We start from the raw sequence: 23,273 nt of genomic DNA, 5'->3' as shown, positions 1-23,273 counted from the left end.
TTTCCCTCCCTTTTAGGTGGACTACACATTTCGTGCATATAGCGCTTGAGACTGGTTGTATTTGTATATATATTGTGTTGATATGGTATGTGTTGGTTTACTATCGTTATATTGTGATTTTCTCGCTACGGTCATTGTTTTAAAGGCCTTGAAATAAATGTGTATATATTTTTAATATAACAACTGTTTGGAGTAGTTTGTGAGTGATCTTGCTTTGTGTGCTCATTGCGGGCTTTCAGTCACCCTCACCCCTCTTCAGACCTAGTCTTGACCGCCGCGATCGCTACCTTGATTGGTCTGGCTCGTCCAGAGGTTACCCTGTTCCAAGTAATTAGGTTGGCCTTCTGAACTTCTGTGCCACCAGGACAGAGTTCAGAAATCCGTCTTAACAAATTGGTGTACAGCGGTGGGATACGACTGAAGGTATCCAGTGTTGCGCACAAACTAAGGCATTTCAGGTTATTCCAACCAGGACACGTAGTGAATTGTTGTAGTATAACTTTAAAAAGGCCATAGTCCTATCTAACAGTATGGAAACAAATACCTTGTTAACTTTAAATGCTTCCAAATCAGAAACATTGAAAAAGATGTGTGCGGAGAGAGGTGTTTCCTCTCAAGGCACGAAATTGGAAATGATCCAAAGAATCGTGGCGTGGCAAGAAGCGCAGCTTGACGCTATAACTTCTGAGGACAGTGCGGAAGGAGGTGGGGCTGCTCTCACTGGTAGAACCGACGGTTCTGCCGCTGCACTGATCCATCGCGACCACGAGGACAGGGAGGACGAGATGTCTAATGTTTCCTCTGCCAGTGCTGATGGGGAGGCTATGCTTGAATTCAAGTAGCAAGAGCTGCGGTTTAGGCAGCAGGAGCTTGAATTCAGCATAGCCAAACTAAAAATCGAACAGGCAGAAAAACAAAAAGACAGGGATCACCAGTTGGAACTGGCCAAGCTTCAGTTTGCAAATGGGTCCAAGGGTCCTGGACATGGGTCTGGGGCTTCCTCTCATCCACGGTTTCCGAAAGATCTGCTCAGTGTATATGAGGAAAGGAATGACATTATGGACTGGCTGAATGCGTTTGAGTATGCATGCGAAGTTCAACAAGTTGACAATGCTGATAAGATTGCCTGGTTACTCAGCAGACTGCCCCATTCTGGCTGTAGTGCCATAATGGAAATGTCGAAGGCTGAGCGAGCTGATTTTGCAATGTTAAAGCAAACTCTCATTTTAAAGTTTGGGAAGACTCCGGCCCAATATTTGAAACGTTTCAGAGAGTATAAGAAAAAGGAAGGTGGTACTTGGGTATCTTATGTCACTGAATCCTTGAAAAACTTAACTGGCTGGGTCGAAGGTTATAAGGTTTCTACCTTCGAAGGCATGATAAATCTTGTCATGCTGGAAGACATTTTTGCATCTTCTTCCCCGGAGCTTAAGCAGCATTTGGCCGATTCGAAGGAGATAGATCCTAAGAAGCTGGCCATTGCAGCAGACTTATGGGTGTCACATCGAGTGTCCCATAAGGACAAAACTCATCCTGGTAAGCAGGAGGAAGGGAAAAAGTCCAAAGATATGGAGGGTGGAGAATCTGATAAATCTTCTTCTCATAAGGGCCACAAAAAGAAAAATAAGGGTAAGACACAAGAGAACTCACAGGGTAGTGGAGGTCAGCCTCCGAAACAGAACTTTGGTTACAATAAGCCTCCCTATGTAAACAGAGCCAATGGATCTTGTTTTGCTTGTGGAGCAACTGACCACGTGAAGGGGGATCCCCGGTGTAAGGTTAGACCTTTGGGGGTCCACTCCGCTAATCTGGCCTTCTCCTCCTACGAGGAAGAAGAGATTACAGGAGCATCCTTCTCCTCAGACTAATTTCCCAGCGGGATAGAGGCTGAGGTAGTTTTAGTTTCCCTGGGTTCCTGGGAGCCTAAAGTCGCAGAGGCTTATGCTAGGATTCCGGATAATACCAAGCACTACTTTAAAGACAGTTTGCTGTCAATGGAGTAGATACTCCAGCTCTTAGGGATAGTGGGTGCAGTCGCACTGTAGTGGATTCTACCTTGGTAGACTCAGAGGAAGTTGCCAGAGCTACTCTGATGCCCACTAAGTTGGCTGACGGCCCACTCCGTATGTTCCCAGTAATACCTGTAAATCTTACTTTAAATGGTACAGCAGTCAGGATTCCAGTGAGCATTCAGAGAAACGTCCCGGGAAAGGTCTTGTTAGGTAATGATCTCAGAGCTTTAGGGCTCGTAGGAGACACTGCCGAAAGACCCTACACACGGTCTCAAGCACGGGCAGCATTGGCCAAGACCAATACGCCGCCCCAGCCGAAGGGGAAACCCAAGGCGAAAGGAGTCGACAAGTCAAGACGAGGGAAAGAGAATATTCCCCCGAGCTCGCCTACCACTGCGGTGGAGGAAGTTGGTCAATCGCCCGGGCCTGACGAGGAGGTGGCGATGCCTGAAGTATTTGACCCCAACGATCATCCTGAACTAAAAGACTTGTTAGTTGAAGGAGGTCCTGATAGGGACAAATTCAGTAAAGGCCAACGTGAGTGCCCATCTCTGGAAGGCCTAAGGAGACAGGCCTGCTCCCAGCTTGAGGGTGAACCTCCTGGGACGCATAGGATTTATTGGGAAGGTGGACTCCTGTATAGTGAGCCCACAGAGTCTACAGAAGGAGACCGTAGGAGGTTGGTGGTTCCCCTTGCTGTAGGCCCTTCCTCCAGCAGTTGGCGCATGAAGTTCCCCTTGCTGGTCACCTTGGTATGAAGAGGACCAAGCAAAGGTTATCCATGCACTTCTACTGGCCCAAGATGGGGGTGCAAGTAGAAAGTCACTGCAGGAGTTGTGCCTCCTGCCAGTTGTCTGGTAAGGTTGGCGCGACAATCCAAGCTCCGTTGGTACCGCTCCCAGTTGTGGGGGTATCATTTGAAAGGGTAGGGATCGACATCGTTGGTCCCCTTGACCCGCAAACATCCTCAGGCAATAGGTTTATCCTGGTGCTGGTCGACCATGCAACCAGATATCCTGAGGCCATCCCATTGAAAACTGTAACTGCCAAGTCAGTTGCAAAAGCTTTACTTGGCATATTTACTAGGGTTGGCTTCCCTAAAGAAGTTGTGTCGGATCATGGCAGCAACTTTATGTCGAAGTATATGCAGGCTATGTGGAAAGAATGTGGGGTCACCTACAAGTTCTCTTCTGCATACCACCCCCAGACCAATGGTCTGGTGGAACGTTTCAACAGAACGTTAAAGAGCATGATTGGGGCTCTGGAGGAACCTCAGAGAAGAAAATGGGATCTTCTTTTACCATGCTTACTGTTTGCCTACCGAGAGGTACCACAGGAGGGTGTTGGCTTCAGCCCCTTCGAACTTCTGTTCGGTCATCCCGTACGGGGACCCTTAGCCATCGTCAAAGAGGGATGGGAGATGCCCACTCCCCCTGTTACTACCAACGTAGTTGATTATGTGCTAGGGCTCAGAAAACGGATGGTACTTCTGATGGGCTTGGCTAGTGATAAATTGAAGGCAGGACAAACGCTGGTGAAACATTGGTACGACCAGAAAGCTTCCCTCATCAACTTTACACCTGGTCAGCAAGTCCTGATCATGAATCCCATAAGGCCTCGAGCTTTACAGGACAAATGGTCAGGCCCTTACACAGTGGTGGAGCCCCTGGGTGAGGTTAACTATTTAGTGGACCTTGGAAGGCCTAGACAGGCACCAAAAGTGTTTCACGTGAATAGGCTGAAGGCTTTCGTCCCAAGAGTCGAAATCGCAGCACTGCTACTGGCTTCAGATGTTGAGGAAGAGGAGTATGAACCTCTCCCCGACCTGTTCCAAAGCGGTCCTTCAGATAGCTCCTTTGAGGGTGTCCGAGTGGCCCCTCACCTGACTTCTGATCAGCAGGCTGAGGTGAAAAGTTTGCTTAGGCAGTTTTCCCCCCTGTTTTCACAGTCGCCTGGTTTGACACCTTGGTGCAAACATAACATTGACACAGGAGACAGTGTACCTACCAAAAGTAGGGGATACAGGATGTCAGACAAAGTACGGTCTTATATTAAGACCGAGGTCAACAAGATGTTAGATCTTGGGGTGATTGAACCCTCTAGTAGTCCTTGGTCCAGCCCTGTGGTATTGGTTCCAAAGGCAGGCACTTCTGAATTGAGGTTCTGCGTGGATTACAGGGCTCTGAATGCTGTCACCAAGACAGATGCACACCCCTTGCCTCGAACAGATGAGCTGGTGGATACTTTGGGTGCCTCCAAGTACCTCAGCACGTTTGACCTCACTGCTGGCTATTGGCAAATAGCTTTAGCAGAACATGCCAAGGAGAAGACAGCATTTTCTACTCCAGACGGCCTTTACCAATTCCGGGTAATGCCGTTCGGGTTGAAGAATGCACCTGCCACTTTCCAGAGGCTTGTGAATCATGTGTTGAATGGGTTGGACGAATTCTGTCTTGCATATCTGGATGATATAGCAGTTTTCAGTGCCACCTGGGAAGACCATGTGAAACACCTCGGGATTGTGCTCCAGGCTCTTCAGAAAGCACACCTGACCATAAAGGCTAGTAAATGCCAGATTGGACAAGGCTCAGTGGTTTACCTTGGACATGAAGTAGGTGGAGGGAGGATACAGCCTCTTCCCAGTAAAGTACAAGCAGTACAAGACTGGCCTACCCCCACTACGCAAACCCAAGTGAGAGCCTTCTTAGGACTCACGGGGTATTACCGCAATTTTGTGGCAGACTATGGCACCATAGCTGCCCCTCTGACTGCCCTCAAAACTCCGAAGAAACCCAAGAAGGTAACTTGGACCGACGAGTGTGAGAAGGCCTTCAATGGCTTAAAAGACTCCTTGTGCCAGGCCCCTGTCCTCAGGGCCCCTGATTATCAAAGACCTTTTATCGTGCAGACGGACGCCTCTGACACTGGGATAGGAGCTGTACTATCACAAGTAGATGAGAAGGGTAAGGAACACCCTATTGGTTTTATTAGCCGCCAGTTTAAGGACAGAGAGCTCAGATGGTCCACGGTAGAGAAAGAATGTTTCTCTGTTGTGTGGGCCCTAAAGAAGCTGAGGCCCTACCTCTATGGGACCCACTTCACTGTGCAAACTGACCATAAGCCCTTAAAGTGGCTAATGAACATGAAGGGGGAGAATCCAAAGTTGCTTAGGTGGTCCATAAGTCTACAAGGCTTCGACTTCACTATTGAGCATAGGCCAGGTGTCCAACATAGCAATGCTGATGGGTTGTCCAGAATGTTTAACCGACCTGAACAAGAGACTCATCCAGGGGTGGATTAGTTCCCCCTGTCCATAGTCTGGGAGGGGCGAGTGTTAGGAAAGATTTCGTAATTGTAGGTAATTTTCCTTCCATGTGGCAACCCCTAAACTTTTTGCTGTTGTTTTTCACCTTGTTCTTGACTTTGCCAGAGAAGTGCAGCCTTCTGCCGCACTCCTCTGGGCTTTCGCTCCTTTCTTATGGGGAAACTGACATGCCCTTAAGACAGTCAGTACCGGAGAACGCTGTTTCCCGTAGTTTCTTTTATCATGTTGCGGCTTTCGTGCAACATGACACAAGAGGGCACTGTAAGCTAAGTTACAGCTCTCTTGGGTCTCTAGCCTTCTACAGGCCCTAGATACTCGTTTAGGATATTGTATCTGATCGGTGCAAGTGATTCAGGGACGGGAATGGTGGCAGCGATCGTTTCTTGTGTTTTGAGCTCCTTTTGGCGTTCTAAGCGCGTTTCTCGCGCTTAACCCAAAATGGTGGCCTGGCTCCCAAAATGGCCAGACCACGAGGCTCCTTTGTCCTGTCCGCTGACCGTCTTGCTCCCTTCACCTTCCCCAGGTCGAGCCGACCCGGGGCCTTCCTTATTTGGGCATGTACTTTCCCGCGAAACACGGATGCTTTCGCGGGTTTCTACATGCCTTGTGTGTGCCTCCAGGATGTGGGCTGGGATGTCTGGTCCCAATACACATCCTGGGTGCCAGAGAGTCTAGGGTGGTGTGAATGCCTGGGACCACCGTGGTCCGTGATTGGTCCACGAATGGTGTGAGTGTTGATGAGCGGATCTCCCATTGGGTCCCCTCCGTTTTGGCGCGAAGGGAACCGTGGATAAGAGGGGGCTGGAAACACCACTACCATGTCGATCTCCTGAGTTCTCACGAACAAAGGAATACAGGAGCCAAGTATCCTGCAACCAAGAGGCTGGACCGAGGAATCGCTGGTGACCCGCTGGAGGACTCTGCACTGCTGTCGCCTTGTGAAACCCATTTCACCTTTGATCGAACCAGACGGCCTGTACTGGTACTTCGACCCTTTGGAATAGCGGGAACAGCTATTCTCGGCATCTTCACCATCTCCTGCCAGTAAGCCTTCGGAAGCGTCTCTGGGCCATCCAGCTGACTGACCAGCTTACACGGGAGTCTTGCTCTGTAACCGCCGCCAGGTTGTGTAGTATTTCGAGTCCTTGTCACTCTCACACGCTTCGTACACTTGGCGTTCCCAGGTCTGAAGTGAGTAGTGTACATTTGGCTCAGATACACACGGCCGCCCTGTTGCCCTGCTGTGGTAACAAACTGTGTGGGTTTCTTCGATTGGGACGTCTTTTTACTCAACACGACGACGAGGCGTTCCCTGCTCTTCTGAACCTGCCAGCTACTGAAACGGACGCGGAGAAGCCTGGGTCTGCTTGCATCGGGGACCGGTGAGTAGCATAGCTAGGATCTGGTCGCCCTCCTGCAGGAGCCCATTGCTTTTCCCCGATGTGTCAAACAGCACCCTTTTCCGTACTCGCGCTCTGCTTCTGCCCACTGTGGAGGCTGCGCTTGAGTCGCGGAACTTGTTCTTCTTCTTTTGTGCACTAAACTGAACTGCCTGATTTCCCTCGAAGAGCTTCTCCTTTTGCCCGTTGGCACCAGCGCGTGCAGGTACTTTTGAGCACTAGGCTCCACTCTTCGCAGGGCTCGGACTTCCATCTAGTTAGGTGCCTCAGAAGGTGAACTGGGTCTAAGCATTATTTCGCACTGCCTGTTTTCCCTCCCTTTTAGGTGGACTACACATATCGTGCATATAGCGCTTGAGACTGGTTGTATTTGTATATATATTGTGTTGATATGGTATGTGTTGGTTTACTATCGTTATATTGTGATTTTCTCGCTACGGTCATTGTTTTAAAGGCCTTGAAATAAATGTGTATATATTTTTAATATAACAACTGAAATAAATGTGTATATATTTTTAATATAACAACTGTTTGGAGTAGTTTGTAAGTGATCTTGCTTTGTGTGCTCATTGCAGGCTTTCAGTCACCCTCACCCCTCTTGAGACCTAGTCTTGACCGCCGCGATCGCTACCTTGATTGGTCTGGCTCGTCCAGAGGTTACCCTGTTCCAAGTAATTAGGTTGGCCTTCTGAACTTCTGCGCCACCAGGACAGAGTTCAGAAGTCCGTCTTAACAGCTACGGTCCAATGATATATGAACCTTGAACACCTGTATGACTTACTTATATACTTACCCGACTTTGAAAATGTCTATTCCACTGGATCATCATTTCATGTTTCCATGTAACCTTTGGATACCCTACTGTAACCTATTGTGTATCTTCCTTGCCTGTAATGTATTGTCTCCATGTTGTAACTAAGCTTCAAGTATTCCTATCTGCTGCGCCCGGTTACCTGTGGGTTTGGTGCGCATTACCAAATAAACAAACAAACACTGGCTAGACACAAATTCCCCAAAACAGCAATTACTGCAGTGCTGCTAGATCCTGTTAAAAGGCAGCCATTTATCTGAAACAAAAAAGAGGCCATAAAGAAATAAAGAATATTTGAGGCTTCTGTGGGCAATTTAGGCGGGGCTGGGCATGTGAGCCTGTACCCACCTGACATCGGATTGATTGGAATAAAGTATCTGCTTCACTAAAGTTGTTTTTGTTATTTCATTAATATTGGTGATTTTCTTTACTCCAGCAACTTACTACGAGATCATCAGGGTCAGACATCATATCCCATCCCTTGATATGAGGTCACCAGGGATAAAAACAATTGAGGTCACCAGGGGTTCAAGGGCATGTGATATCACTTACCCTATCCCTGGTGATTTGGTGAACTGATGTCTCTGTGTATGGTCCTAACAGAGGAAATACAGACATTTAAACTTGAACCATTATTGTAGGGTGGGGATTTCAATTGCTTGATCGACACAAGCCTTGGCAGGCATCAAAACTCAAACTTTCCCAGAGCCCCTAAATTCACCACAAGGCGAGCTGTCTGATCTGCATACAACACAATAGAGCTGTGAAGACATACAAAAGGACAAGCTAATGGACTCCACATATTCCATTTACAATGGTTCTATACATCAGTGAAGAGAGGCTGAGAGAAATCATTGGCAAACAGACTATGCTTTTATAGTCTATGGGCTGTACGCAGGAGGGACTCTGGAAAGGAAATTTCATCCACATTCCTCCCGCCATCCTGATTCCATCTGTGATACTGCTGGTGAGCAGAAGAGCAAAGCAGAGCCCAAGTACCAGTTAGAAGGTATGTTTAAGGAGTGTTTGTGTGTGTATGTGTGTTTGTACAAGTAGTTCATTAAGGGGCCTGACTCTGTACTTATACTGATATTTGGTATGTCATTTTATGCCAAAAGAAAAAATGAATAGTTTGTGAGGGTGTCAATAAATTCGCTATCCATTGACCCACAAATCATTTTAAAGGCATTCTTTCCATACTGAAAACATTTTACATTCGTCCTAGCCTAGTGCCTTGGTTGAATGTACAAGTGAATATTTAACTACACGTCCAGAAAGGAGTACATTGCGTTTTGGCATCCACCATGATTTTCTACACGCGCAGACCTTGTACTTGCTAGCAAGGCGAGTAATCTTGAAGCAATATAACTTTAACAATATTCATTACTTTAGAAATTCAAAGGCGCATGCTTGATGACAATTGCATTCAATCATGTTTTCGGCAGGAATTCAATTGAATTTGCCTCAATTTTGAAGACAACGTGAAAGCCATGGTAACCATGAATAATTGTTAAGCAATACCTGTGTACTTTAAATGATGTGAGCACTGGTTTTCTATGGTATCAGTATTGAGCAAATATAAAATAAAAAATGAGTTATATCTTTTCATACTGTTACATTTTGTCCTGATGAAGATGAGATTATAAATACATAGTAGACGTCTGCTGACCCTTGACGACCTATTCTTGCCAAATAACAGACGGTTTGTAGTATGTTTACACCCACACATGTGGAATTACTGTGTGCAATGACCATACTAATTATATAGATCGAATATGTAAATTTAGAAGAGCAGGCTTGGACGGAGCAGAATGCTCTGCAGGCTCGGGTAAACCATCTGCTGCGTGAAGCAGCTCCTGGAGATAGCATGTGGTGGATCCCCCAGAGCCTTTCTCCCCTCAGCAACCTCGTATGCATAGAGGCCCTATTAGAAAATGCCTATTTCAACCACAACCAAAATGAGGGAACTGCTCATTCGGACTGGGGGTTCAGGGACTGCACTATCAAAGACATTAACTTCAGACCCCTGACCTTGTGAGCGGCTCTTGAGCCCGAGCCTGCTCTATTCACACAGAAGAGTAGGCAGGTAGCTTACAAATCTGGTTGCCCTACAGTCAAAAACTCTCACTGTAGGGCCTAGGTTGGGCAGTCAGAAAACCCACGGACCGCATACATGGGTAGCATGGCATAGATGCCAATCATCAGGAAGGCAAGGAGCCTGCTGGCAGAGTCGCATGTGCACCTTGACAGTTTGACCTGAGCACAAAATGTCAGAAGAGCACTTCAAGCCCTTGGCCCACGATCTCCAGGCAATTAGTGGAATTGGCTACAAGGCGAAGTCACACTGCCTGATGAGGGGGATGAGAGGAGAAGAAACACACTCTGTAGAGGAGGAAGTAGGGAACCTGGATCATAAAAGGATCCTGTGACGCAAGGAAGGAGAGGTAGTACAGCTGGAGAGAGAGCAGGAGCAGGTTGAGAGGGATGGATATTGGAGCACTGTCTATAATTCCCTGTCATGGGAGATAGGAAGGACATTCCATTGCCAGCAGCCTGCTGGAGGCTCTAACCCAGATGATGGCAAGGGCCAGGGAATCCAGAAAGAGAAAGACCAGAAGGAGACAACCCAGAGTCTCCTGTGGACTTCAACCCAATAGGGTGGCACTTGGCTGTTGGGGGACAACCACTTTGTTCTGACAAACACTCACGTGAGAGTGGGAGAAATTTCTGCTGGTAGTAGTTATGGGTATCAGTTAACACAAGGGGGTATCATGCATTCTTGCTGGAAGGCATCTATTCTATCTACATCCAAGAGCCTAGGATGGCGGACCATGACCAGAGGCCTATATTATCTTTGCCAAAGAGACAACCACCAGGGAAGCCAGAAAGCAAGCTGGAACACTATAAAACCGCTGTGACTGTGAGTGAACTAAAGACAGCCAGAAGGGTCTACGTCACTTGGAATGCATTTATATAGACTAGGGAATTGAAATTGATCTGGGACAAAAGATCCTCTAAAAAATAAGCTGTTGCAGTTGTTTTGTTGTACCTTCATTCTGACACCGTTAAGACACAATTCAGTTGTTTTGTTGTACCTTCATTCTGACACTGTTAAGACACAATTACCCCTCTTGAGTTCTAGTTGCAACCCCAATACCCTCCAGACCATCATCCACCCCTTGTTGACATATAAACAAAGGTGTTGAAATTCCTTCCTTCCTTGTGCATAAAGTGTTCTTTTGTCCCCACGCTATGACGACTGTTTTTTTGTACCGTTGTACTATTGGATATGTTAATATGCGTAGGAAATGACATCAAGAATTAATTATTGTGTTTTGTGTGACATTAAATATATTATTGAAATACACTGGTGGGAAACAGATTTTTTAAAAATAGTACATTTATCAATTATGAAGCACAATGATGAAACTTGAACCATGTCAAATGTAATTGCACATTGGAACCAAACCTCCTTCTTAGACCAGTAATACCTCTCAGAACATCAATGAGCTTTTCCATTTTAATTATACTTAGGTATACATTAATGCGATTAATTGCATAGAAAATATATGTGCAACTGTAAAATGATGTCAACTGTATTCAGTTCATATAGAGACCGATGAGCATCCTATTCACATTGCCAATCTAAGAGCTCATACCAAGTACCTCAATCTTAGTTTTATACATCTAGCCATATGTTTTCTTCATTGTTACTAACTCTCCTACATATCATCAACTCTGCCAATCTTATAAGTCTGTAGCTTTGTGTGAAATGATACTGTTCAACTACGATGTTAGTATAGTGCTGAGTCCTTCTCTCTAGCCAATAGACTAGTTACAGATTCTCACTAAATGGGGGAAGTCCATATGTCCTTCTAATGATATTCTCATGAGCCTTGTGAACTACGCCTCAGTGCTTGTATAATAAAACAAAATGACTGACTCAAAAGGGCTTAAACATACATCATCGGAAACCATCTCAATGCCTTGGTATTAACAACCATTCTTCTTCACATTTGCAGTATCACATTTTCCTACATCATCATCCTTCTCTGGATGGCAAGAAGACATTTTACTACCTAAGCAGTGAGGTAATTGATGAGGCTCACTGGGATATTATTCTGGAATTCTCCATCTCTGCTACAAAAATGAGTGCCCCTCTATGGCCGCACTCATGGCAGTTTTTTAAGAAGATCTAACAAGAGAGGATTGGCAGTGATGTTAATGTTAATGTTAATGCTAAAGGACATTTATACCGCGCACTATCACCACCGGAGTGGTCCCCTGGCGCTCTGGCAGTTCTGAAAGAGGAGGGGAGGTTGAGTTTGTGGGAGGAAGCAGGAAAAATGCAAGAGAGCAGTGATGTGCTGTTGGCGGCCTCAGCCCGGTGGGTCCGTTGGCTGGGCCTGGGGGTGTTTGCGGCCGGTAGTCGGCGTGCACTGTTGTGCAAGACTATGCATGTTTTTGTTTTGTTGTTGCAGTGTAGTGAAGTTTGTGCGGTTTGTTGTGCTGTAGGTTTGGTTGTGTTTGGTTTGGAGTTTGAGAGGTGTACGCAGAAAGGGAAATTGTTAGTAGGGTTGGTTAGTTTGCGTCTCTATCCTGAATTGAGGCGCTCGGATTGCGTGGTCTCACCTGATGCTGCTCTGTCCTGATCTGGGTCCGACTGGCATATAAGGTTCCTTACTCCTCTGGCCCCCACCTCTAACATGCTCTCTTATAGCTCCCCTTATCCTCCCGTCATACTCCTGTGGCCAGTGCACCTGCCAATGTCAACCTCTCAGGTAGTGTGGTGATTGCCAATATCTCGACAATTCCACACCACTGTGGTACCTGGCGATGTCCTAATACCTCCTGAATATTGGGAACTCCAAAAGAGATGAGAGCACAGTGAATGTGGCATTTATATGTCTCATGAACAATATGTGACTAAAGTTATGTTGACCCCTGAAGAATGCCTAGGCAGTGAAGCCATTTACAGACTGAAACACGTTGGTAAAGTGGAGCCAGGAATAGGCTTAACACACAAGAGTGTCTATGGTTTAAAGGGAAGGGCTTAGCACTATAGTAAGGTCATACATGAACACTAATGCCATACAGTGCTATAGAGATGAGTAAATATTGGCTAAGGCAGAGTGTGACACAATATAATCTGTAAGGGTATGCAATCTGTGGTACGTCAGAAGCAGGAGTCGGACACAAAGGTGGCATTTTGGCTATAGACATATTTTAAATAACAAAACAACATACCTACATTTCCCTAGCGCTAAAGGGAAATCCTTACCTAAAGTAAGGATAACTGGGAGCTTGTCAACAGGATGAATGTCCAACCAGAATAATCATCCTCTGCCTCTTCTGTCCCTACCACTAAATGAAAAATAACTAAGAAAGGCCAGAGAGATGACTCCCTCCTACTGAAATAGTGCACCATAATCATATGGCAAATAACTAGAGAATAGTTCAAGTGAAGGGCTAGGAGGAGGACTCCCTTCTCCTGGTTTATCAAGTCCCAACTGTGATGACAGTCTCTCATACAATGGTGATAATGCAACATAAACAACACTGTTCTGGTCTTAAACCTCCTTTCAAGCTTGACTCTGTAATTCTCTTGCTTTAGGGCCTCATCACGACTTGGGCGGTAACAGTAACGCTATTAGCGCGGGCAGTATTAGCCCTACCGCCGAACTCCCCGGCGCTGATAGCGCCAGATCACGAGTTCGGCGGTAATGTAAGTCCCCATTCCCCACTGAGCCCATTCGGGAATGCCCCATTCCCCACTGGGCTCAATGGGGAATCTTCGCGCTAATACCGCCGGCGGATTTCCCGCCGGCAGTAATAGTGCGAATTTTCAGCGGATTTCCCCCCAGCTCAGAGCTGGGGCAAAATCCGCCGAAGCCCTGATTCGGCGGAACCTTAAATCCGGCGGTAATAGCGCTACTGCCGGATTTAAGGGTTACCGCCGAAGTCGTGATGAGGCCCATAGTGTCTGGTGTAACAGCCAGGAGAATGTCTCCCTTCTCCTGGTACAAGGTAGGCATTCTTCAAGATCAAACAATACTTTTCAAGAGCCATTGTATCTCCTTCCAAACTCCTCTTATGGTGAGCTTAAACTCCTCCTTTTTGTGGTTTCTACCCCACTGAGGAGACTTAGTTACTTTGCCTTTTTGAACGTGAATTTCTCTCAAACAAGCACTGAGATGCACAGTGTAACTAGGACTAAAGAGGCCAATCCTGATATGATGATCTTCCTCCTGAATCTTAGTGGTGATTCCTAAACCATGGAGGCCAGTCCGACTGCTTACTATGTCTTTCTCTCCTATATCACACTCACAGTGATGCAGGGAATCACTCCCAGTGTATTTGATATTTAAGTTTCTATTATCACAGTCACTCTGAGGAGAGAGATGCCTCCCATAGCTTCTGGCTCTACATTCACCACCCTCTCTGAGACAAGGGAGACCGTTCTTATTATTGTAATGCCACAGGTCCTCCAGGTAAGTAATACAGAAATAAAGCAAAAGTGGACCTAGGTAATGAGGTTGGATAGGTATAACTAAAACCAAATTGTCATCTATAAACTTACATTTATTATTTAAAAAAAATCATCAAATTAATCAATACTGTTTGCTCATAGAGCACATTAATCCATATACCTTAGACATCCTCAGATTCAATCCACCATACATACTCAGACTTACTCACACACATCCAATGATAACTGACCAGAAACTAGTTTTACTCTAAACATGGAGCCCTTGATAAAAAACACATCAGTGTATCTTTTTCGTACACCTATATAAACTAACAGGATGCATTTCTATTCAATAGCACCACAGTTTATTAACATAATCTACACATATTTTGGTCGTTCCAAGAGGGCTTGACAAAGTTAGTCTTATATTTCTCGACCTTCTTCAGGATAATGGGCCAGGTGTCAATGTTGCCTAGCCCTGGGGACAAACTCTGATGGAAGATGTCTTCCAGCAGTAAATCTAAAAACAAACAAACATTGAACCACTCCTTACTATCCAACCTCTTTCTTTTTCAAACACAGTTCAGTTGTGTATATAATAGTGATTTTATTAGTTCACACTCACCTCCAATCTCAATTTATGAGGGTAGGGTAAACTATGCAACTAATCCTTCATGCTCCAAGGTTTAAATTCAAAGAGGTCAGAAACAGTTAATCAGTATATTAAGCCGAAATACTTTACTACATTACAAAAGCAGTCAACAACCTTCCCTATGGGCAATTCTTGAGACATCGTAGAAACTGTACTGAAGTTCAACAATACCGACACCATGCAGCGGACCTAGAAATCAGACTAAAAGCATGTGGTTACCTGAAGAAATTGATCAAGAGCACCAGCGAAAGAGCACTCTGTACTGCTAAAGAGATTCTCCTGTCGCCCAAAACTAGAACTACAGAGCAGAACAGAATCTCATGTGTCACCACATTTAGTCCTGATACCACCAAGATTCAACATCTTATCAAACAATTCTGCCACTCTTACAGATGAGCCTCCCAGACAAACCACCTCCTAGGACGGCAAAATCACAAAAAAACACCAAGAACAGGACTGTGGAACCTCAGGGAAATTACAGTTCACCATCCTTGTGGGACCTGTATGGCCTGTAAATTCACTAGTAAGACCAAATCATTCAACATCGAAGGCGAAGACTGGCTTTTGAAACACTTCACAAACTGTAAAACCTGCAATGTAATTTACATTGTGGAGTGTCCCTGCGGTCTTAGATACGTGGGGCAGACACAGAGAAAGGGAACAAAAGGAGCAGCGAACATGGGTCACGTATCCACTGCAAAACACAAAACACCCTTTTGTGTCCCATTTCCAGTAGTACCAACATGGTTCAGAGGATCTGTAATGGTGGGTCATCGACAAAGTCAACAACACCACTAACACAAGAAATGCTCTTAACCACAAGGAAGCGTGGTGGATTTTTAAACTCAAAATTATTTCTTAAGGTCTTAATGCGGCAGTCCCCCCCCTTTCAACCCTCCACATGCACTGCTACATTGTGATCCACCTTCCCTCACACTTTCAGTTTCCCCTTTCGTTATTTTTGACATCTCGTACCTAACACCAGAATTGGCCCAACACTACTGAAAACCTGCAGCCCACACATACCTTTAGAATGCACTCTATTACGCCAGCTGGCTGTAACTGCCCTGACGTTTGGCCATTAATTGTCCACGCTGAACGCCTTGTACATCCATTGGTGGATTTGCATGCTAGCCGCGGTATGCCGGCTATTATTAAACCCCCTGGGTTCTGCATATTCAGACTACGCATGTCCGCCATGACGGCCTCTCCTGTATAGGCCTTCATGGAAAATGCCACAGTAAAGACATTAAATCTGCTTAACCCCGCGCTGGACCTTTAAACACATTTATATGTTCAGAGCTGTCAACATCAATACAAACGCACTTTACCGCATTCCCTTGGCAACCGGCTCAACAATACAACCGCGCATGCCCAACGCTACACTGCTCCGAGAAACCAGGATCGACAGGCACAACGAACCGCGGCTTCGAGATGCTGCTTACTACAGCGCCATAACTCAATTAAGGTAACTACCTTTTCGGCGACTGTATACGCTCGGAATTCTTGACTCTTCGAGTCATACACGGGACTGTTTGCGACAAGTTACTTGACACCCACAGTCACATAAATATATGCCCACTTTCTCCTTTTTGTAGTGGACGCCACCAGGGAAGGAAGCACATAGAAGTAATCAGCTGCTGCGCTTGCCAACTGCATCTTGGATGTTACCTCCATGTACAGCTAAGGCCCCTGTCAAGCGCACTTCGCTTTTTCAGAAAGACCAGTCCAGCTCAGAGTTCACCAAACTCGGGTAAAATGTACGTTAAAAAATCAGGAATTTTTCCAACAACAACTAATGCCAGATCTCTGGCAGCCATGTTTTATGTGCACCGTTCCAGCACTTTTTAGCCAACATAACTTTGTTCTGTTTCAGACCCTTCGTGCGTGTTGCGTTCCAGCATTCATAGTCTAGCAGCAAAACAATGCTGTAATATTAGATGACTCATTGGAGGGAGCCATCACCTTCATTTTCAGCAAGACTGTTTTCCCAACCACGTCCCCTTGGACGCACCCCAGGTTAGTGCTTTTCCCTCCTCATTGGACGAACAAGCTATCCATCGCTCGTCTTACTTTTATGATGCACCCCATCTTGCAGAGACTCATCTCACAATGTCCCCTTTTGGTTTTCTCAAACCTTTTTAAACAACACAAGTTTTACTCTTTTTTCTTTCTCTCCCCAAAAAACCGGCAGAGAGACTATTCCAGAGGCCTGGAAAAAAGGCTTATCCACTAGGAGCCTAAACGCCACTGGACTCAGTAATTCTACTGGTGTTAAGCTCATAACCCAGCGGGGGTATCCCCCCGAGGCATAGACCTACGGTTTGCTCATCTCGCTCTCACATTAGTTGCTAGGCTTGACCCTTAGAATGGTCACTTTGTACTTTTAGTTCTATTTCCACTTTGTTGTTAGGATTAAGGCACAGACTTATTTAGAGTGCTTCATGCTATATAAGTCCTAATTTCCAGAAATTGAGCCCATGCTTGTATGTATATGCAAATGCCAAATATGCTGTAAACCCCCTTGAATCCTTTTTCTTTCACTTTTGCTTGTCCCTTTTTGTATTCGTACATTTCCTGTTTTTATGTACCGTGATCTGCATTGCTTTGCCATTAATCATGTATTGATATTATTAAATGCAAGTGGTCTAAATAACAGACAAGCTAACAGCAAACTTAATAAAGCTGTGCTATAAGTAAACATTTGTTTGATGATACTTGTACAGAATGACTCTACCCACCAGAAATAGTGCTTAGTTTGGGTCCATTGAGCAAATATTTCAAAGCTATTTTGACTTTTAAAAAATAGAATGGACATACTGTGAATAATGTATTGTCACAAACGTGTCCTGTTGTAGGAAACCCTTTTGTTGTATAACTCTTATTTCTTTATGGCAACCCCCAGGCCAAAATTCCACCCTGCATCGCTAGGTGGGGGCTCAGATTACCGGACTATTCATTTGAGATATTTTTCAAATTTTTACACATTCCACTTGTGACTCCCCTTAAAATATTCAAATTCTTATGAGTGTCAAATAATTTTCTTCACACTTGGTTACTTTTTCAAAATCCTTGGTGTATTTATTTCATATTCAGCACTTTTTTCAATTTCTTCTCTCATTTATTTCATATACAGCACTTTTTTCAATTTTTTCTCTCTACACGTGTTTCACCTTTGTTAGTTTCACAAAGGATCTTCAGGAGAGATATAATTGCTGTCTTTTCAATTTTACAAACTTTGGGTTTGTTTTGCCTCAATTTTACCATTCAACTTTTGCTTTATGTACTTCCTGTTGGTTAGCTTTTAATTTTCCTTTGGGTGTTTTATACCCTGTTACTCTGTGGTGATCCGCTTGTCACCTAGCTCCTTTATTAGCGCCTTCATTTGAGATGGTACACCAGCCGGGCAAAGAAGAGAACCCTGCTGACTTTCTGTCCCGACATCCGAGAAGTGGCTGTGGCCCTGAACCATTGGGAGCAGACCGTTATCTCTGATACCTGATCCAGCAGGCCATACCCAAGGGCATTGAACCGGCTCACCTGGCCCAGGAAATGGAGGCAGACACGGCATGCTGGATAGTATGCAAAGGGCTCAGATTAGGCCAGTGGAGGAGAGCCAAAGAAAGGGGTCGCCTTGAGTCAGAGAATGTACGGAAGGGAGTGGACAGGCTCTTGCAAGTGAAGGAGGAGCTGGCTCTCTCCGAGGACAACATGCTGTTCAAGGGTCACAAGATGGTGATTCCAGCATCGCTGAAAAGGAGAGTGGTGGAGCTAGCCCATAAAGAGCACCGGGGGGTGGTCTCCCCGAAATGCATGCTCCCCGAAAAGGTTTGGTTTCCCCAACTAGATGCTCTGGTGGAGGAGATCCTCTAGCAGTGCCCCACCTGTTGCCTCATCACACCCAATCGACACCCTGAACCACTGCGGATGTCAGAATTACAAGAAGGCATATGGGATGCAGTAGTCGCTGACTTCTTTGGACCGATTGAAGGGGGGAAATACGTACTAGCCATCATGGATGAGTATTCCAGATACCTGGAAGCTCAAATTGTGTCCTTGACTGCCGCCCACCACGTCATCCTTGTAATGGACCGCATCGTATGGCATTCCCAGGAAGGTGAAGACAGACAATGGGCCTCCCTTCACTGGTCAAGATTCAGCGAATACATAGGATTCCATCACCAGAAATTCACTCCATTATAGCCGCAGGCGAACAGCATGATCGAACGTTTCATAGCCAACCTCAAAAGGACATTTCAAGTGGCCTGGCTCACGGGTCAACCATATAAACAAGTGCTTCACCAATTACTGAGAAACAACCGGAGTATGCCACATAGCTCCACGGGGAAAAGTCTGGCAGAAGTAATGTTTGGGAGAACCGTGCGTAGCAGGCTACCGCAGACTAGCCCTCAAGAGGGTAAGCAGCCGCATGATGCCGAACTGAGGGAACAAGATCAAGCGGCTAAACAACAAATTAAAGAATACGCTGATGTTCGCAGTAAAGCCTGAGAGCCCCAGTTGGAGTCGGGAGAAGTAGTAACGGTGAAATAACCACAGACACACATGCACACCTCAGAATTCAAAGATGAACCACTGATCATGATTGAGAAAAGGGGTTCCATGATTACGGCTCAAGGGGACCAGGGACCCACCACTCGAAACTCTTTGCACTTCAAGATGTTTCCCTTAACCAGCACCAGGAGGTTAAGTGGAAGAGTTGAGATGTGACAAATGTGCCTCAGACTACTCTTATCAAGGAGATCAAGAGGACTCTGACACTTCTGCTCTGGAGGACAGAGGTGGATCAGAGGAAAGATGTTCCATTGGAGCAGCGAGCTCAAGGCCACAAAGAGCAAGGAACAAGCCTCGATGCTTCATTGAAGAAATGGGCTGACTGGCCAAACGTTAAGTTTGGGTGGAACCCCTGTTGGGTAACTGTTTAATTTGGGGGGGATGTCATGTTGACAATCATGTTCCGGGGCATGGGGGTGGGGCGGGAGGCGGGAAGGGAAGTGATGAGGGAGGGAAGGGCAGTTCAGTACGTGTTGGAGGTTTGTGAATAAAGACATTGAACCTGAGCTCCCTGGCTCTGCCTCCTTATTGCTGTGTGTTGTTGCACGCAGCTAAGCCAGGCTCTCCCCAAAAACACCAACTAACCCGCGGGAAGTTGGCATAGTCCAGGTTTATGCACATTTCCTGCATCTTATGAAGCAGGACTATCTGTACACTTTTTCCACCACATCCATCTAACTCACTTAAGGTTTTGTGATCACGTTGGTCACAGGAAGGTTGTGCAAATATTACCTGTCTCCCATGAAACTTCTTTAGATCACTATCAGATCGAGCATTAAACTCCATGGAGTAGTTTCTAGTATCTTACTATCTAATGCATCATGGTGCACAGACCTAACAGAGCGATATAAGTTTCTTTTAACCATTTGAGTATATCATTGGGTATTTATGTGAAGGCTACATCCTATTGCGTTTAATATTTTGAGGTCTTATGACATATATTCAGTATGTGTATCAGTTTTCAGTACGTCCGTTATGAAGTGCTCTCTTTTGGTTTTGACTGGCAGTGTAGGCGCTGTCGCGATGACAGGCACCTTATTGATATTTCACCTGGACGCCGAACGAATTACCATTAACATGTTAATCTTATCATGTGATCTCCACAATTGCGAGCACGATCACATGACCACGGTCCATTCTTTAAAGCAGTCAGTATTGTATTGTTAGCAGCCTTCGAGTCACACACGCTCAGTGACATGTTATCCTAGATATGCGATTTCAGCTGAGAGGTAAGTGTTTCATCGTTTGGTGGATCGAACTAGATTGATGTTAAGGGCATTATCTGGCATCATTAGTTAAAACGACTATGCTGTTTCAATGGGCATGTGAATTGAGATTTCCATTTGGAGCACACCACAGGTCCGAAACACATTCAAAGTTGACCCACAAGTAGGGGGACGGGCTGGGATAGGCAAGTATATTCCCCATGGTACTTTCAAGAGTTGTAATGCAATTGTGCACACACCATGGCTGACTGTTAGCATTATATATGTTTGCAGTCTTATGAGCATGTTGATTAGGTGGCAGCGATCATTTATGTTACAGTCCAAATCATGCAGGTTGTATTTATTCCAGTACTCGCTTGTTCTACACCAAGCTGCACTATGTGTAGAACCATGTGTGCCTCACACTTTTGACATACTAGATTCCCATCAAACCATTTACCTGTCCTGGGAGAGTTATGTTCTCATTATCCATCCATTGTGCATGCATGTTTCTTCTCATTATAGCCACATGTACAAATGTTTTTGCCAGTCTATATAGACATGAAAAATGCTTATTATACACCATACTGATGATGCTCATGTTTTTGTTGATATGTTCTGTGTTTGTATGTCTTTTTGTGTGTTTTCCTATTATGCTTTTCATTATGATTTGATTTTCCCATTATCGTTCATTATGATTTCGGTTTGTTTGCTTTAATTTATGTTTTTGACACACACCACCTCAATATTTTGATAAATTACCTGTTTTGGTGCATATTTCCTGTGCTCCATATGTTAGTTTGTGCCATATTTCAAATATGAAAATCGATTTGATGTCATTGATGCATAAGGGGGGGGGGGTTTAATGTCTTATTTTATATTGATACTGACGTAAACGTTTGGGTATCCTCTATTGTTTCATGATTTTCCTTATTTGGTTCATATTGAAAAGTTTGCCCTGATGGACCAAATAGGTCTGAAATGCACTGGCCAGGAGGCATCTGCTAACTGTTCATATACATTAAAGTGATCACATCTTATTATCATCTTTGAGTATTCTTAGAAATACACACAGTGTCAATTTAAAATTACTAAACTACATTACAATTTAACCATTTAATAGTCTTTAGGGTGTGCAGCCCTCACTGACGGCTATCCAGCCTTGGTCCTTTTCCCCTCATTCTACTTCAGTGTTCTGTGCGGAGACACTTTCAGAGGGTTTGCACCCCACTCACAAAATGTTATGTGCCCACACAATGAAGTACTAGAATTACACACCATAGCTGTGCCCACTGCCCACTCACCAACTATCTAGTAAAGAAATTACTGCCACTTTTTTACCTCACTACCAAACTCAAAATGAGCCCCTAACTGTCCAAAGATGATGCAACTACAGATAGATGAGAACTGAAAGGTAAGCTAAGAGAGGACCCACTGAGTGTGAGATTGTGGTTTACCTGCCTAACTCCCAAGGCTCAGAATACCATCAAATGCTTGCCAACAAGTAAAGCCTATGAAATTAATGTCACCTATGATTACAGGGTAGGCAGAAGGTAGACATCATTGCTTGAAACTAATGATCTCATTGACATTCGGCTTGATTTTGTTGCAGATCTTGTCACCATTGGCAACATCCCTGTTTGGACCCTGTGACGAATGGTGGGAATTCGTCCCTTCCCCCCAAAGGGGGACCCCCGGCCACTGTGAGGACTGGGAGGTGAGCCTGCTCCGCAATACCGTCCCTATGGGTAGAGGAAAGTGGGCCCTCACAGGGAGAGACCCCCGTTCCCAAGAGGAACTCCCTAGAGAACCTGCTAAAGTACCATCTTTAAGACTTTCTGATAAAAATATCTGCGATGAAAAGGCCAATATGTATTATTGCCAACCTACAATGGAAACCCCCCCTTGATAACTCCCATTCCACTGGGACGAAGAAGAGGACGCATGGAGGAGAAGAGAATCCACCTGAGAAAAAGAAAAAGGAACAGATTCCTATGCAGTGGAAGCCCAGAGCTATGTCAATCCCAAATGGGGAGGAGCCAGGGGAAATGAAAACACAGTCGCAAACTTCAAACACAGACACACGCAGGCTACAGAGAGCAGCAGCTGAGACGAGACACACAGCATCCGAAATAGAGAGGTATCAGGTGTGCTACCGCTGATAGAAAGGACGCTGAACAAACTAAAGCGGGATGCACAGCGTCCAGAAGCCAAGGAGGAGAAAGACAGAGACTAGTGGTGTGACCACGAGACATTTGTGGTGGACCAGGGGTCCAGATAAGAACACTGAAACCATTCAATATACGCCAGTCCACAATATAATAGAGCGCCATATAAGACGAACAAAGCAAGAAGAAATGGATGAGGGAAAATGAGACGTTCCGACTGAGAAGAAAGGAAGGCGATCCTCACCATACCAGAAACACAGTGACATTAACCCGACAAACTGAAAGTAATAGGGTTAACTAGAGACCCGAGGGAGTGAAAGAATGGTTATTGGAATGCTCACACTCGTCAGTCAAAAGAAAGACAATATAACAAAGGTAAATTAGAATCATTATTGGAGTCCTCATGATCATCTTAGTAAAAAGAGGAACATTGTAACATCAATACCAAGAGAAGAGAAAGAGAGATTTTGGGAAGGTCCCAATATGTGATAAATCCAAAGAAGGCCCAAGAGAAATAAAAGAAGAGGCCAGAACTGAGAAATCTGGGAAAAAAATGTACTTTGCAGAACTAGACCCAGGGAAGGAGACAAGGAGAAACGAGGACTATAAACTGGTCAATATCCCAGAAGGTTTTGCGATACGTCTATTAGTGAAGAAGA

At 45.2% G+C, this 23,273-nt stretch overlaps 1 protein-coding gene across 5 annotated transcripts in view; it reads right to left on the bottom strand.

The window, feature by feature from the left end:
* LOC138453478 (uncharacterized) overlaps positions 1-23,273 on the bottom strand; it is a 1,096,265-nt gene that overhangs the window by 445,827 nt on the left and 627,165 nt on the right. The window lies entirely within an intron of this gene.

The sequence above is a fragment of the Ambystoma mexicanum genome, chromosome 4p, assembly GCF_040938575.1.
Source record: "Ambystoma mexicanum isolate Mex_15411 chromosome 4p, UKY_AmexF1_1, whole genome shotgun sequence".
Taxonomy (NCBI): domain Eukaryota; kingdom Metazoa; phylum Chordata; class Amphibia; order Caudata; family Ambystomatidae; genus Ambystoma; species Ambystoma mexicanum.
The sequence above is the reverse complement of the archived record's forward strand: the minus strand, read 5'-3'. Positions and strand labels throughout refer to the sequence as shown.